This window comes from Diadema antillarum, unplaced genomic scaffold (assembly GCF_040938485.1).
Source record: "Diadema antillarum isolate AM-2024a unplaced genomic scaffold, OU_Dant_1.0 scf00000162, whole genome shotgun sequence".
Classification (NCBI taxonomy): Eukaryota; Metazoa; Echinodermata; class Echinoidea; order Diadematoida; family Diadematidae; genus Diadema; species Diadema antillarum.
Genome location: NW_027271051.1, coordinates 1,709,969 through 1,727,594, shown reverse-complemented (window position 1 = coordinate 1,727,594; position 17,626 = coordinate 1,709,969).

The window sequence follows — 17,626 nt, the reverse complement described above, 5'->3', positions numbered from 1 at the left end:
AAAATCAAATTACTCGTTTGTTTGTTTGTTTGCTTGTTTATTTGTTTGTTTGCTTTAAAAAATCGTCACTGTAATGATAATAATCACTGTTATACAGCCGCGACAGACGTTTTTGAATGGTCCCCCCCCCCCCCACTCCCTCGGGTTCTACAGCCCTTGTTATAGATCAGGGGGGTTCATCAAGTTAGTCAGCGCTGACAAGTTGTCAGTCTCTGACAATAACCATAGTAACAGTCAGTGACCAGAGCATCTCAGCCAATCAAAACCAAGGATTTTGCTGAAATTGTCAGTGACTGACAACTTGTCAGCGCTGACTGACTAAATTGATGAAACATCCCCCTGAAGTGTGATTCAATATGATTACAAACCATGCCCAGCGATGTGGACTTGGCGGTAATGAGAATACAAAAAGATATAGTAAGCATGACCGTGGCTCGCACTGCTTGCCGCACAGCAACAACTATGTATGAACAGGTTGCAAAGTAAAGAGAGCGCCAGCACTCGGTAATCTCCTAACAATATGCGATCATCAGGATACAGCCGATTTATGGTACAACTACTAATATGCTGCATCATCTTCGAAAGAGTCATGTAGCAGAATACTAGGTTTTTCTCTCTTTTGGGGGGATGGGGTGGGGTGGGGTGGAGGATTTTCTGTTTCATTTCATGATGAGCAGCACCTATAAGCATGAATGAAACATTGGCGTCCCAAAGCGTTCAGAATGTGATCTAGCTATACTAATCAGCAGTCATTAGGGCCTGTATTAGAGCATCAATTCATAACACTGAAACTTTCATGAAAGTAGTGTACGTTATATCGAAATATAATGAACGTTAACTTATTACATGGAAGCATTATACATTGTATTCGTTACCAGAATTTGTCTTCTGTGCAAGTTTTATGATTGTGGGGTTTGTTAGATGCTTGTGTACTCAGGAGAAGAATGGAGGCATGACTGCTTGGCTCTGGATTCAGAATGCAAGTGTTCTTTATTCACTGTTCTCTAGTATATTATTCCAATGCATTACATTTGATACATCACTGTACATCATGTTTACAAAACATGTCCCGGTGACTTTCCGGCGTTGTTTACATTTACATCGTTGATATCGTGAGATGAGGTGAAGACAAATGACAAGGGGAGCGGAAAGGAAGTGGGAATAGAAAGTGGCTGTCAGCATATCAGAAAATCTTGATGAGAGGAAGAAACCAGAGAACGATAAGAGCTTGACTGTGGAAGGGTGTCGGTGAGATGGATGACTGGAATGAATGAGACATGCTGTTCACTGCCACACCATAGATAGACAGACATAATACTTCTTGTGCAGACACAATAGCAAACTTCCATGATACTCTGCAAGTTGCCACCTTTCCTGACATTGCAAGTTTCTTCAGCTGAGAAAAGCAACGAAGTACAGGAATTTGAAAATACGCCAACTTTACCAAGCAATATACTTTCAAGGTGCACGCGGTGGGAGTCTATGCGCGCTACAGATGAATAAAGATACATTGTCTACAAAGAGCACTCATTAGCGAGCTTAAGATCTGCGACGCGAACGCTAAGACGACGCAGCCTCTCGGGTTGGACAATACAGACAGCAGCTGCTTCGCGAATGTGCAGAACATCATTTTTGCCTAATTGGCGTCGTCTTAGCGTTCGCATCGCCGATCTAAAGGTCGCTGAAAGAACAGAGGAGGACGAAGGAACAGTCTGACACGTTACCGCGAAACCCCAGGAAATGGCCAATGAAGGATATCCAACTTTTGATATTTTTAAATTCGCAGGGACTCGTCGAAGCCTTTCAGTGTGAGATGATTTATCTCCCAATATTCAAGAGATCCTACTCTACAGACGCGGTGGCGAGAAAACGTGCCACCACAAATGAACAAAGATTTGAATGAATCGCCGGCTTTGTTTTGAAGCTGAGGTGCCGTCAAAGCAGCAGACGACGGGGCAATTTCAAACCACCATGTCTATTACACTCATGGTAATAACATTCTTCATAAAAATCAAAGTTTTTGATCGAAAAGCCAAAGACTTTTAAATTCGACGATCAGATTGGCAAGATACTAAATTTTGAAGTTTTAACGGGTATCAAGTTCATCATTCAGTCAATTTAAGTTATTTTTACAGCTTTATCGGCTTTGATGTCTGCAGCTTATCAGGATCACATGGTGATGAACATTGATGAATAATAAGTACAGGTCTCCAGGCGAATCTTAAAGGATTCAAGACATGAATACAAATGCTACAAAATTAAAGACTAATACCACATGTGACATAACCAAGTAGCCTTCTACCTGTATCACATAAAGAAAAGAAAAAGATTGTTCATTCGACCGCCAGTCTCTGCATGAATGCCGAAATATTATGGCTAGTCGATCGAATATATAAGGACACTTGTATATATAAGAGCGCTTTAATAGCGCCTGTCAGACACATTGTTTTGTTTTTGTTTTTGTTTTTTCATACTGATGTACCAGTCGTTTGTCTCACTTGGGTCGTGGTCCTTGCTTGGTGAGATATATCGCAGAACGACCTTTGCATGTGCTATCAGAACATCCTTGCCACGATTAATAGATAATAACATACAATGAACACACATATTTCTGTCTTGTATACTAGAGTATGGCAATATTTCTTCTTGTAATAATACACACTTCGTTGTGTATAGCCATAGGATTAAATGAGGGGAATTTCTTAAAGACGTCGTTTTCACACATATACATGATTATGTTTACATACATACGCAAACATACACATGATAATACACAATTGTGGTATGTGTGGAATCCAGGCAAATCGTAGTAGTACTTTAGTTTGTACAATGAGCAAGTTCTTACAAAAAGGGTATGTTTATACGTCTTTTCATTTGAAGATAAAATATGAAAAAGTAATTACCTATACGTAAACAAACTGTTTAAGGGAATGAATGTTTACACTGTGTATTTCTTATTCTGTGTATAGATTATACCCACCACTCTGCATGTGTGTGTTTCTAACAGGCATTTGTGTTAAACTGAGCTCTTTTTTGGCGGTGTAAATCCCTGCGATATTTTAAACCAAAATTTCCTCACCATCATCCGCTCATGTTTAATCCGAGCTTAATTGAGAACAAAAAAGGAAAAGAAAAGGAAGAAAAAAAAAGTTGTATGAACTACTCACTTCCATGTGGCAGAGCGGCTTATAGGCATCACTACCAAAACCTCGTGTGGTGGTGGCGGTTATGGAGGGAGGCGGGGGGGGGGGGGAGGGGTTTAAGGGGCATCGGAGAGTGAGGCCTTAGAACAGAAGCAGGCTCTTAAGGATAGCATAAAGGGGAAGTCCAGTCCAAATATAAGTTAGTCTGATAAGAAAGAGTAAAATATTACGAGTTCAACGGTATAATTTTGATTGAAATCGGATGAAAAATAAGGAAGTTATGACATTTTGAAGTTTTACTATTTTGGGGGGAAACGGTTCTTGAACAGTCAATATGAATATGCAAATGGCAAAGTGAGCATGTCATTCCCTCACAACTTACAATATATATAGTTTGTACATGAAATTTTTCATTCAAAAGCAATTATGCCCCAGGCTCAAATCCTCGTATATCTAACTGATCACTATTCTGACATTATTCAACCAGGAATGATTATGTTTCAGACTTCAATGACAGAAACATTGAATTTTCGTCATTTTTTTTTTTTTTGGTACACGATCAATTGAAAATTGTGAGGGTATGACATGATTAGCTCACTCATTTTCATATTCATATCCACTGTACAAGAACTGTTTTGGAGAAATTATCAAAACTTCAAAATGTCATAACTTCCTTATTTTTCATCCGATTTCAGTCAAATTTTTACAGTTGAACTCGTAAGATTTTACTCTTTTTTATCAAAGTAATTAGGACTGGATTTCCTCTTTAAGATGACAACTAGCTGTAACTTACGGATCTATCATGCAAATTTTGTTCTAAAATGTTAAGAGATTATGATATGCTCGATATGTGATATGATACAATGATGTGATATGATGTGATATGATATGATATGATATGATATGATATGATATGATATGATATGATATGATATGATATGATATGATATGATAATAGATAATCCACATTAGCATAATCGATATGGTATGGTATTATGATATGAGTATTTTATAGTCTGTTCAATCATGATAACACACATATTGGTTATGCTAAAACAATTAAAAAAAAGTAATATACTTCTTCTTATAGACATCTGAAACATGCAATTATATCTCCCGGAAATGAAGTCATACTAAGAGTTTTTGTTTTGTTTTTATTCCGTTTATTTACTGTTACCTTCCTGACCACTGGACGTCATCTACCACTTGTAACTCCGTGAAAATTTTGAAAGAGTGCGTGCAGCCTGGTCTACAGGCATTGGAACTTGATCATGAGACCGTAGTGTCCTGTCGTGTCTTTTTACTGGCTGCATAATCTTTTGGTGTTGATATATTCCATTTCTGTTGCTGCTGATGACGTCTCGATGCACTTAAAGGACTAAAAGGGAGAACAAGATCGAGAGCAACGTCCACCTCAAGTCTAATTTTTTTCACTATATATAATATAATTATATATATATATATATGTATATATATATATATATATATATATATGGATTGAGAAAATGCAGCAATATTAATAAAAACACATCAGTAAACATTTGATGAAAATCGGACAATCCGTTCAAAAGTTATGAATTTTTTTTTTTTAAAGTTTGAGTGCCGCCATCGCTGGATGAGAAGACTACTACAGCTTATGATGTCACATGTGTACACAATAATGAAAAAATAAAGAAAATTCAACATATTTTCACTTTTCTTGCATAATAAAATAGAACTTGACTTGCCTCTATCAGAAGGCAGGGGAATAATGTTACCCTTAACATACGTCAGTTACACGTCGAGGGAATGTGTACTTTTTTTTCAAAAAATGAAATTTTGTATAATTCTCTTTATAATCATTTTCCTTTTAACGTTCTACGCATGTGACATCATAAACTGTAGTAGTTTTCTCATCTAGCAGTGACTGCGCAGAAACAATTTAAAAATTCATGTTTTGAACGGATTGTCTGATTTTCCTCAAACTTTCACTGATGTGTTCTATTATATAACATTGCTGCATTCTCTCAAATATAAATGTGCATGAAGGCAAACTTGTCCTTTAATTGGTAGTTATCATTCATTTTCATAGATTATTTTGTTTCCAGCCAGTTCGAGATATATTTGAATGTGTGTACTACATGTGGAAACACTGTTTAAAGCCCATGTGATCGAATCTCATAAAGATCAATGTGACAGGGGAACACACTGTGGTGATAAGCAGCAAATATTTTCGCATCATAAGAAGGCTACTATAACACACGGCTCTCACACTGTTTTGTAACCATTCACTGTTACAATTCATTGTCGCTATATAAGTGAATGTGTGTACCATTATGATGCCAGGTTGCCAATTAACTTATCCACATAGTTTCCCTCCACACTACATCAAACAAGCAGTGTGTACGCCTACTCGGATCCCGCCAAACCAGCTTTTAAGAATCGCTCCAGTGTGGATGTGTTCACTAATAGTATACGTTACTAAGTAATTTATGGGATATAATGTGTGTGTGTGTGTGTATGTGCATGTGTGTGTGTGTGTATGTGTGTGTGTGTGTGCGTGCGTGTGTGTGTGTGTGTGTGTGTGTGTGTTGCTAGTATGTGTGTTGTGTGTGTATGTGGGTGACGATTGTGTTTCCCCCAAGGCTGCATTGGATAGCAATGACCTCTTAATGAAAAACCTTCGCCAATCTGGCACTCATTATCGTTTGGACAAAAGCCACAGTCAACATTTAACCACAAACGTCAGTTACCAAGGTGTCACACACACGCAACCCCCCCCCCCACACACATACATACATACACACACATACACACACACACACACACACACACACACACACACATCATATTGTACACATAAGCAGAGCAGTGCATATTGCTCTATGGCCACCAAGCATCTAACACACATAGACCTAATTACGCACTGGTTATGAGTTCAATCCCGTCACACATGTACACACACACACACACACACACACACACACACACACACACACACCTATGGTAATATATAAAGAGTGATAGAGGTAGCTAAACAGACATAGATGTGCGCTGTGTTATATTTTGTTTCCACCATTAAAGGTCCAGTTTACCTTTGGCAGCAGTGATTTGAAAAATTTTCAAGATATCACATTTTGATGCGTATGTGTAGGTCAGATGCATCACAAAACATCCTACCATATAAGAATTTTGCAATAGAACCTAAAATATATGAAGATAATAATCACTATTTTTCTCAATAAACCGTAACTGTAGACGGTTTAGTCTGGAAACATTTTTATTATAACCATTGTTCACATTTTGTGTGATTATACTAATTCAAATTTTTAAATTGGTTGTTTCTATTCCTAACTCACATTTAAGACTTATTTTGAAGCATTAGTGCTGGGTTTTTATTTCATTTGCAAATGGTAAATTATGCCTTTAACCAGAAGGTGAAAGGAAAGAAAGAAAAGGAGAAAGAGAGAGGGTTTGGGGTGGGCCGAGCATGGGAGAAAAGAAAGGGTAAGGTGAATGGGTAAGAGAGTGTAATACGTCAGATTAGTGAGAGAACACAATATGATACGCGGTGGTGGTGGAGTGTGTATTTGTGTGGGAGAGAATTTGGTGGTGTGTGTGAATAGACAATCAGGTATACTCATATAGGTATAAAAGGGGATACATAGATATCGTTCGTTATTAGGATTAAACAAAAAAAAAGACTTTCCTCCATTGACTGGTTTGGTACATTTTTAGAGCATTTTCTGTTTGTTTTACCTGCTTATCTAAATTTCAGCTTCCTTGACGTGATTGCGTCAAAACATAATTGTCCACCCACACCCGGCCAAAACATTCACACAATATTCGACGAGAGCAGTCCGCATCTGACATTAACAGTTATCCATTTTGTCGTTTGATTATTGCTCGTACTTATCTGAGGCAGGTAACAGCTGACTAGCTGACCAGGGGTTGCAGCATGGTCCATGGTTGCAGCGACTCGTGCCACTCGAAGACTAAAAAATGGCGTGCTCTCTCACCAAGAAGGCGACTACACGGCGACTTCATCGACGTCTCCAAATGAGTTGATTATTTCATTCGTCATGAAGGCACAGAGACGTCGCCGCGACGTCGCCGCGACGTCGCCACGACGTCGCCACGACGTCTCCGAGACGTCTCTGAGACGTCTTCTTAGTCGCTGAGACGTCTCCGCGACGTCTCCGGTAGATCGACAATGGGTCTCCGTAAAGTCGCGGAGACGTCTTTGAGACTTTAGTCTGCGTGACTTTGCGGTGACCAAGGATCGATCTCTGCGACCAGCTGATGACCGGGAAGAGTCTCCGAAAAGAAAAAAAAAATCGAATATTTTCGATTCTCTCACGACTCCCTGGAGACTCGGTTAGATTCCAGAAGGCGTCGTGAAGACATAGCGGAGACGTTACGGAGACGTCTCCGCGACCAGGGAGGTGAGTCACCTCCCTGCCGCGACCAAGGAGACCCCAGTCTCGACCATCTGAATCTCCAGCCCAATGAGATATCTACTATAACTTTACGTAACATTATTACTTACAACTGACGATTTCATTGAAGCCAGACTCTAGGAATCCTCTTGGTTCAACGTACGCCCTTCATGCGCGAGACACTGCACTGATAATAAAATAAGGAAACAAACACTTCCTGACTGACAGAAGATACGTCCGAATGTAATATATTTGTATATGTTTCTATGTCTGACCTCAACACAAACCGCACTAGATAGGAAATGTTGGGGCATTGTAGGGGTTTTTAGTGGAACATTGCAAATTCAAAGGAATAGTCTTTGTGACTGGTGTCGATTGTCCAAGGTTGGAAGCTGACAACAGTCGTTTCGATGCGCTTACAGCCGTTATAACAGAAATCAAACACAGACCATATGACCAGAATCTTCGATTTCATAATTTCTCAAACTACACCTGGGTATTCATGTTATTCAAGGTGAAATGCTGATGAAACATTCCTACTTTGGTTTCAGAAATAAAATTGTTGAGATTTGTGAAACATAACTTAATTGATCCTTTTTCATTTTTAAGACCAAAAACCAAATGATAAGACTTGATGTATCTCAGTGAAACAAAGTTTTTGTAGAAAAATCAGCGAAGTGATACAAATAAAAACACCCCCAAAATGGAAAGAAAGCTAAGATTCTTTTCTTAAAGGGTATTCAAATTTTGCTCCCTTTTTTTTTTTTTGTTTTTTTTTTTTTTAAATTCCCCTTTTAATTTTAATCCACGAAAACACCATTACCATCTCTTGTTGTTTATCAAAAATCTGTACTGTCATGTTCCCTTAATATTTCTCTTTCCCGTCTGGTCTAGATTCGAAGAAACCATATCGACCAGGATCGAACGACGATGGGCTGAGTGTACAGAATTCGCGGATCGAAACCAGGAAAGGGACGGACCAGCTGCTGTTGGCGACGCATTACAAGTTAATCCCCAAACCACAGACCTTTTTTAATGGGTTTTTTATCACTTTTCGATTTAATCAATGATATCATGTCGTTTGAGAGAACCCTTACAGCATGAAACAGATTTTTGAAAATTAATAATTATGCTTAATTAAGATGAAATCCGAAAATCAGGCAATACTAGTAAAACAGATACTTATATCAAAGGCTAGCTAATCACATAACAGGCAGGTAAGTGAATAGTGGTATAAAGACCATTGAGGACCAGCTTTTTAAAATGTAATTTGCTATTGCACCTAAACGGTCACTGATGGTGATGTCAGAGTTAATATGACTTCATCAGGGGCGGATCCAGGGAGGACCGCAACCCCCCTTTATTTTTTGTCGAAACAAAAGAAATAAAAAGAAAAAAATGGGGGAGGGGTGCGTGCGCCCCCCCCCCCCCTTTAATTTTGTCAACGCGCCCCCTCTTTACGGGATTCCTGGATCCACCCCTGCTTCATGACAGTGCTAGTTGGCTGAAAAGGTGGGTGTAAGTTGATAGCTAGAACGTTAAGTCAAGTCACTACTACTCATATATCAGCTATTAAGGAAAAGTCTCACACTGGTTTAATGTATATTATTTTGACTCAATCGTAGCAGCTTGTCAGTGCGTGTTGGTTTTTTAAAGAACTTATAAGAGAAATCTGCTCAGAGAGAATGATAACAAGGAATCGATCTTTATCAATCGTAAAACTGAACTTTCAACCGTGTTTTTCTCCCGACAGAAAGGGAGCCCGCAGGTGCTGTTTCAACATTTAAAGAATGATATTAAAGCATGTTAGCATTTATCAGACGTATAAAGAGGGCATGTTGGAGAAATTTTGCTCTTAGCACTGATTTTTCAACGGTATGATTATATGTACACAAATGTTATGCAATGATAGTTGTCATGTACATGTACTGTGGTAAGATTATTATATTGTCTACTCATTTTATTTTTTTTTGTTTTGTTAATTCATCCAATCATGTTTGGTTGTTGAAAGAATGTTTAGTATTGCTTAAAGCCTAAAAATAGGAGTTTTGTTGCTAAGCAACATCCGTAGTCCTTAAGTTTGTAGTGTGTAAAGTCGAGACTGATTCCGCACAATTTAATGAGGGGGAGAAAATACAATGGCTGTGATGTCATCTCAGTAACACGTGTCTCCAATTCAACGCCCCAATGACACTAAAACAACACCACAGAGAGAAAATCAAAATATTCGTAACCATTGAATGCACCGTTCATAAAAGCGTCACGTCTTTGTGGAATAGGTTTGAGGTAAACGAAAAAAAGATTGTGACCTCTCGGCATTTCTTGTGGGATTTTTTGTTTAAAGTCACCTCGTCACTGGTTTACACAATGCTCAGGTAATATACTGATGACGCTATTACCTTCCATAATCGGAGTGCTTTCCTGCCAACAGCTGCCTAGAACTGGTTTTCCTTGTTGACAGCGCGCAGATCACATGTTTCAAAAGTACAGGAATTACCCCGTAGGTCCTCTTGAGTTACACGCCCTATCCTGCGGGGGTATCTATTATACATTTGTTAACATTTCGTTTTATTTTGTTCGTTGATATGGCAGCTTGGATTTCTGTGGTTTGTGCCCTCAAGATCTTAGCTAATCTACATGTATAAGGCGTATACAATGATTCATTAATAGCTTGTATACACACATGTCGAATTTAGTCACCATTGCGTAAAGTCATTTGTGTTTACGTATGATACAATACAATATTATACACATGTATATATATATGTATATATATGTGTGTGTGTGTGTGTGTGTGTGTGTGTAGGATCTATACAGTACACCGATTGTCAATTATGTTCAATGATAATGATAAGTAAACGCCAAAGTAGTGCAGACAATTATTATCATACTTAATATGCTATGTCTTTAAATAGCTGTGTATTCTCTTCGCTTGATATTCAATCATTGAAAGGATATACATGTAGTAACATTATTCGCCATGTACATTAGAGTGTATACTCCATGTACATTAGTGTGTGTACGCCAACTATACTGACAGGGTAAGAAAGAGACCGTGCAATTTACTAGTAATTACCAGTTGACTCGTATTCATATATTACCCTGATCATCTCCTATGGCCAAAAGCCTGTTTAGATTATGTGTCAAATGTTTATAATAATTTTTATACCATTTTTCTTCAGACTACTTGCATACTCACATACACATTAAAAAAACACCCCTTCAAAACTAAGATTCTGACAATGACATGATCTGCTAATCACTGGTAACGTATTACTGTAATATGATTCAATAAAAGACAAGAAATGCATCTTTCCCGAGACCGAGTATAACTTGCATGCTTCCCTGCAATGTCTAATCATTATAGTAGCATATAAAGATGCAAGTTATGTTCAGTCTTTGGAAAGGTGCATATACCAGGGTCTTTTGTTAATCATAGTACTTCAGAAACAGATACCAATTATCATTGACAGAATATATATTTGGAAAGGTTTTAGGGGTGCATCCAAGTAATATGAAAAATAAAATAGTAGAAAAATATTATGAAATATATGGCACGTATTCTCACATTCACTTAGCCTCATAACTGATTCTGAGAGTATCATGAATCAATACAAGTCAATATGAATTTGCATTGCATATTATGCTCTAACCATATAGGCCACTATAATTTTTTTTTTCACAACTATACTGAGAAATATTCAGACTAGTTCTCTCACTTGGGTATATTGTGGAGTTTTGTCCTTTTTTTTCTTTTCTTCTTCTTCTTTTTCTTGTAGATACAATAAACCTGATTTTGCAACATTGTATATTATATGCCTTAATATACTGCGCATGCTATATATGTATGCGTAAACGTATATTTACGTTATCGTTCCGATATTATGAACCTAAAACACAGACAATCATAACCTTTATATAAAGGCTCAATTTTACATGCTTTTGTATGGGTTTCGTTGTATCTATGCTGTACATATTTCACATACCATTGACAAAACATGGAGAATACAATAAAGTAGACGATATTGCGTCACCATCGAAAAAGACTCGTTTCTTCCAAGAGGAAGAGTGAAAGAAATAACAAACGAGACTAGAAATATCTAAGATTAACTGAAACTAAAATATGATTTTTTAGACAAAAACGATGTTCTCCCTATAAAGTATGGCGTCGAAATTTAGAGTAACACATCATTCGTCCAGCTGTACTTGTCTAACCCTACGGAACACAATACATCACCATCTTTATACATGTATAAAAATCACCCTTTGCTATTTCACGCAAATATAAACGTGACCGGAATACCAAGGGGAGAGGTGACAATAAATGCAACAGACCATTTCAATGTCAACTAATAATAAAAAGAAGCCATAAATACGGCAATTTGGAAGTAAGGAAAACAAAATGTCGAGGACGATGCTTGACGTAACGCAGGGTTCATCTGCACATGAAAGTTTGACAGGAATAAACAAGCCCATCACTAGCAGATCAATGGAAAGAAAATGCATTATCTGTTGCATATGACACTAACGGAGAGAGATATTGTACAAAATAATGAACACCATGCCCAACAGGGATAGCGATTTTTTTTTAAACTGTAGTATCTGAAAATCTCGCATATCTAAAATACATGAAAATTTGCCTTAACTTCTTTATAATCAACAATATATTCATCGCCTTTAACATTTCATCTTTTTTCTTTTAATATGTTACCAATGTCCAGATCGAGGGTATAAGATGTATTTAGGTATTTTCCGTCATCTATATATAGACAATCTAACGCCTCCACCTGTATCAAAATCTTCTTTTCCTCAAGTGACACTGTCATGTTTGTTGGGATTGTATTGTGCCTCTTCCTTTGTTAAAATATCGAATAGAAAAGAGTTACAATAATTATAGTAATTATGATAATAATCACTTACTGTCAATTAATTATGATGTTTTGTTTCTATCTCTGTGAAATTAAGACATCGCTGAAAAACAATGAATTCAACAATAAAGTATTTGACAGTGCATCACAAAACCAACATAAAGTAGCAACCCTGATTTTATGTGAGGACCCAAAAAAGACTGGTGAAAATGATCAAACTAGTCAGTCTTGAGGTTTTCATTTAAAGAGCAATAACAGCTGTTCTTCTACACTATTCTTAAGTTTGGGGTCATAAAATGAATGGAAAATTATATTTTTTAGCAGTTTTCCCCACATTTTCTTGGAGAATATTGTGATTCGATGTTTCTTGAAGTCCCGTTTTCATTACTAAAAACAAAAACTAAAAAGACCCTTATCACACTCTTCACATGCAACTCTGATAACTTTTGAATGCATGATGCTACTGCTTTGTAAGTTGGTGTTAGTCATGGATGGAATGTATTAATAAAGCATTGTCAATTTCAGCTTAATCTGATTTCTTCATTGTTTTTACTAAGAGTTATATATCATGTTTTTGTCCAATCCATTGCTCAGAAAACTGATTGATGGTAAGATTAAGTACTATAGAGTACCAGGTACTTGAATAGACCCTGCATTTCAAAGCATCTTTTCTCAGTTAGTGCACACACCATTGCCAGAGTATGAGCTTTCTTTTATTTCCAATATTTAGATAGGTAAAGAGAGTCCATTTGAATTGAGTTATACATCATTTCAAAGCTTAAAGTCTACTCTTTCAGAATCTGCCCTTAACTAAAAATTCATGTCTGGCGACTTTTGTTGGTTTTGTAGGACAGGGTCGGGTGAACGTCAAGAGACCGACACCCACGAGTCATACACCCCACGAGTCATACAGCTCACAAGTCATACAGCCCATGATTTATACAGCTCACGAGTCATACAGCCCATTAGTTCGACACTATAGGCGAAAAAGGCCCACGAGACCGACACATTCAGCGCCGTGTTGTATCTGTCGAACTCGTGGGCTGTTTTTACTTACAGTGTCGAACTCCTGGGCTTTATTTGCCTATTGTCGAACTCATGGGCTGTATGACTCGTGAGCTGTATGACTCATGGACCTGTTTTCAATGTCGAACTCGTGGGCTGTATGACTCGTGGGTGTCGGTCTAGTGGGATGACCCCACAGGGTCGCACATACTATAGTATTGTAGCGCTGTCGCAAAGAATTATGGAAATGGACAGTCCAGCAGTCATTGGAGGAATGTCATGACACATAAAGTAGCTAAATGTTTAAATTGACAATGATTTAATGATGACTGGAAAAGGTAAATGATCTATTACAGCAATCAATCATAAACCAATGATACGTGAACAATCATCAATCGCATGCTATAAAATACATAATGTGCATAATATATAAAAAAAAACCGAAGAGGCGATTTCACAACATGAAGTGCGATGCACTATCATACAATGACCTGATTGTAATGGCGGATTTGTCTGCGTCAGAGCTCATGATAATGTCCAATCTGTAACACATGTAATACACAAAACTTATCACTGATTGACTTTCGAACAACCTTCAATCACGATGAGCAGGTTAGATACACTGCAATGAAACACAATAAAAAGCCACGCTATACTTCCCTGTGAGTGCAATGACTGGATGTTATGAACTATACAACATCCGGGTTACTTGCTAACAGGCGGCAAATAGGCGAGATAAGTAATAAAAACACATAGGTATTCTTCTCTCATGGGTTGATTGAGATCTAGGGTCCGTGATCTTCTACTGATTGAGTCAGGTTCGTTCCAGGTGGTTGCTGTATAGTTTGTGACTCAGCTCAGTTGTAGCAGGGAGGTGGGAAGAGAATCTCTTTCCACCTCCCTGGTTGTAGGTGCAACCATTGTTCAAGAACGTGAACTCCTGCGCAGCCAGGACTATAAAGGAAAGTGCATGGGTGTCACTCCTATAAGACACTTATTTTGGTTAGATTTTTTTTTTTTCGCGAGAGCCACTTACTCCTCCCACCCCCCACCCCACTTCCATATCCAGTCCTGCTCAAGTTTCGATTTCATAGTGTATGGATCTATTTTCTGCTAAATAAGCCAACATCAATATTTGAATCATGTTTGTCATGATGCAATCTTCAGAACAGTTTAGGTTGGTTATATCTCGTGAAATACCGTATGTCCCCCCCCCCCCCCCAAAAAAAAAAAAAAAAAATACAACGGGACTCTCCGCAATGATATCTTTAAAAACAGTGAATCAATCTAAATACAAATTCAGGGTATGAAATAACTCATTGCCCACATCTTACAGAAAACCCCATTCTATTTGCTTCAGTGGTCAAAGAGAAATAAGGAATTTTGTATAGAGGATGTCAGGAATCTCTTCCCTCCAAGTTCTGTCCGATTGTATTCACACACAAGAGCATCGAAGTGCTCAAATTGGAAGAATCAGACTCAGGACATGCTTTACAACAATCTACATTTCTCTGAGACCGCTTAACCAAACTGAATGGGGTTTTCTGCAAAATAGAGCTAAGATGTTATATTTTAAGACCCTGAAGTAGCATTTAGACAGGTCAATCATATTGGGTGTTATCAATTCGAAAATCTGATTGTAATTTCTTTTTGGGACATACTGTACAGTGCGTATCAAAAAAGGGTAATCCGATTTTGGAGGGCTACAATTTTATAATCTAGACCTCCAAAGTTAGATTACCTGTTTTCTTATACGCACTGTGAAGTGGTTTTTTTTTTCTTTCTTTTTGGTGGGGGTGGGGGAGGGGTGAGTGTCGTTATCAGATGAAGTCTATGACAATGTTAGTTGTTTATGACACAATGTAACATGGTCACATATACAGCAAAAACACCACAACTTATGTTCATGGCTTATCCGTCATGTCCCTCTATCTACCATTCCCCTGACCCGAGATGCGAGTTAAATGAGTAAGTAAAGACTTTATGCTCTCATGGGCACAGCTTTTGAAGAGAAACAATATAAAAACAACAACAACAACTGCGTAAGATAATATTCTGCAAGGCATAACGGAGTTATTCATAACTTTTACCCGATAATACTCAATGATATAAACCTCCAAGATCTATGTAGTCCACCAACAAGAAGAATCCAAAAGACTTCTGGTACATGGTGAAAGATGGCAGACGATAAACGCAACCGTTCTGTGAAACCATCAAACCATCAGGGGGCGCCAGCTTGTAATTTAATACTGATAGAATGATGACGATGAATATGAAGGCCTTTGTTTTAATTAAGATGGTTGTTCGGTCGTTGTGCCAAGATCCAACCTGGTTCTCCCCCATGATATGCCAGTCTCCCACAAGAAGATCAAGGCAGAGCTACAAAGACGGCCCCATCGCAACCGAGATGAGATGGATGTTATACATTAGGAAAAACCCTAGAAATTCACTACACATATCACGTGAAAATCGCTGAGATCCGCATGAGAGTCCACAAGGTAACCATGAAAGGACTCTAGAATGGCGTCTCCACGGCCGTCAAGAAACGAAGATTTAGGTGGTCACTTTATTCCTTGTCGCTAAACTTTAGCATGCAAGGGACTTAATGACAGTTAAAGGAAGCAGCAAACGAGTAAAAGACCGGCGGAGTTGGGAAGACAGCAACCGCCACGACCGCGACTGGACAAGAACTAATCCAGTATTGAATCCCAGAGTCAGGTGGTTGATTCCGGGGGATCCCATTGCCGCGTCTTTACAGGTGCTCGGACGGCATTATCGAATTAACTCACCCAGTTCTGGAGTATTTTTGCTGCAGATTCATATTATCATCTTGTCTTCATTCAGTTAAGTTCAGTTTGATTTTTTTTCTGCCTTTGTTTTCATGAGAATCATACATAATCTTTGGTACAAGTGTATTTTGAACAAAAATTTAGATAATGCATGGATTCACAGTATAATAATCACTATGATTTTGAAAGTAGTTCAACAAATATAATGAAATCAAAGAAAGTTGCAATACACTTACTTCCTGTTATAGAGAGATTAATATGCATTGCACATATAAGTGAGACTTCAATGTAATATATCCTATTTGTATAGAGAGAGGTTGTAGGAACTGCATGGTTCTCACAATAAATCTGCCCAAAACGAAGAAAAAAAAAACCTCCAAATAGAATTGCCAATTTGAGAAAGAAATACCAACCTTAATCTTCATGAAAGCAGAGAAATGTCATTCTAGGACTTGAAGGGTGAAAGCGATAGGTGAAATTGAAGGTTACAGTAGTTCAAGTAGTGGTCTGTAAATTATAGCAATAACGTCAGGCCACTCTACGCGGCTTGATTTATGTGACATCAACCTGTATAGGATTACTTCGTTCTGCATTTCATCACAACCATGACAACCTGTCCCAAGATCATGACGCCTCCATGCACAAAAAAATAAATAAATAAAATAAAAAATATAAAAGCTGAAAAAAAAATCGATGAATGTAGCTGCGTACATAAGGAAGCATTTCCCTCGCTTCGCGTCCACGAGATGCGATAGCAATTAGAACGCCGACGACCTGCTATTTCAACATAGGTGTCATACGGTTACACAAGACAATGGAAATGTGGTGAGCTAAAAACACGTACCGTACTAACAAAAATTAGGCAGTCCCACTTATCGGGAAAGTTTCCTATCGATGACGTCATAATCAGCGAACGGTCGATGCTCCAATCAGCAGATAGCGCAACCTTTCCGTCAAAACAAGTTCCCAGCCAGGAATCACCACTCCTGCCATTATATGAATCAGTATAGACCCATTGATCGAGCCAGAAGCGGTGGGAACTTCAGCACTAAAATTTCAGGTGGTGTATTACAGCCTACAGAATGAGAGTGGACACATGCCAAATCGCGCCAAATGTACCTTATTTGTATTCAAACTTGGTGAGACTTAAATCTATGATTTAATTTCATTCATGTCCGCTGTTTGCGACGTCTACCTTGTATTCGCCTGGTCCTGTGCCAAAGGGATGTCCCCATTGAGAGTTAAGAGTGCCAAAATAATATTGCAGTGTTCCCGCCATTTGACGCTGAAGTATAGTTCTGTCAGAAGACATCGTCTGCTCTGGAAGTGATCTGCCCTGAGCGTGTTACAAAAGCTGACATTTTTGTGCTTAGAGGATTTTACTCGCCTGTCCATCTCCCAAA